Below are 889 nucleotides of genomic sequence, written 5' to 3' on the forward strand. Positions count from 1 at the left end.
CGGCACAGTGCGTGACGTGGGGGACCCTGCGGAGAGGGGCGGGGGGCGGGCGCTGCTGGGTGCGTCCCCCGGACGGAGCGACAGGAAGCCTTGGCTGGAGAGGTTAATGCTGGAGGAAGAGCTAATGAGCGCTTGATTTTTTTGTTTGTTTGGGTTTGGGGCTTTTTTTTGCATGTGTTACGAAACATCTCCGATTTGTCCTTGTCGAGCTGTGGGTGAGGGGAAGAGGGGTCAGCTGGAGTCAGACAGCAGATGGAAACATTTTTCAGGAATACAATAGCATAAGTGAAGGAATTGTTGAGTAATGTGGGAAGAATAAATCCTCAGCATAAAAATCAGCTCGCATATACAGGCGGTATCTTGCCGAGTGTTTTCCAGGCTGGATTCTTCCCCTGGTTTTGCTCTTGGTACTGCAAATGTGAGAGCAGACTCGGCTTCCATACATCTACAGTGCGCAAACAGTTAATAAACCAGTACCCATCTCCTCGTCATACAGACAAATCAGGCACAAATTAAAAAATAACTTAAAAAAAGAGGCAACATGGATTTCTTTTGTGTTTCCAAGGGGGAAAAAAAAATGTTGTGAGCAGGCTCTGTAACTTGGCTGTATTCCTGTAATGCCTTGTCACTGGGTTTGAAAATAAACTGCTCTGGGATCTGGTGCCACAGCCTGGTGCCCATTTCCCGTTTCCCCTGCAGCATTAGCCAGGCTACATATTGCAGCAGCAGATTGCAGCTTCCCCGGGCTTCCTTATTTACTGCCCGATGCAGCTGAGGACGCTGCCAGCCCAGCCAGAGCCCTGCCCTGCCTTCTCCTCTGCGGAGCCCCGAGGAGCAGCCCTGCACCCCGGTGTCGCGGCGGCAGGGGACCTCCACCAACCCCCCCCCC

General features: G+C 52.3%; 1 protein-coding gene across 1 annotated transcript in view; it reads left to right on the forward strand.

Moving 5' to 3' along the window:
* The window catches only part of PLXND1 (plexin D1), a 56390-nt gene that overhangs the window by 51958 nt on the left and 3543 nt on the right, over positions 1-889 (forward strand). The window lies entirely within an intron of this gene.

The sequence above is a fragment of the Egretta garzetta genome, unplaced genomic scaffold, assembly GCF_000687185.1.
Source record: "Egretta garzetta isolate BGI_Z169 unplaced genomic scaffold, ASM68718v1 scaffold332, whole genome shotgun sequence".
In the NCBI taxonomy this organism is placed as follows: domain Eukaryota; kingdom Metazoa; phylum Chordata; class Aves; order Pelecaniformes; family Ardeidae; genus Egretta; species Egretta garzetta.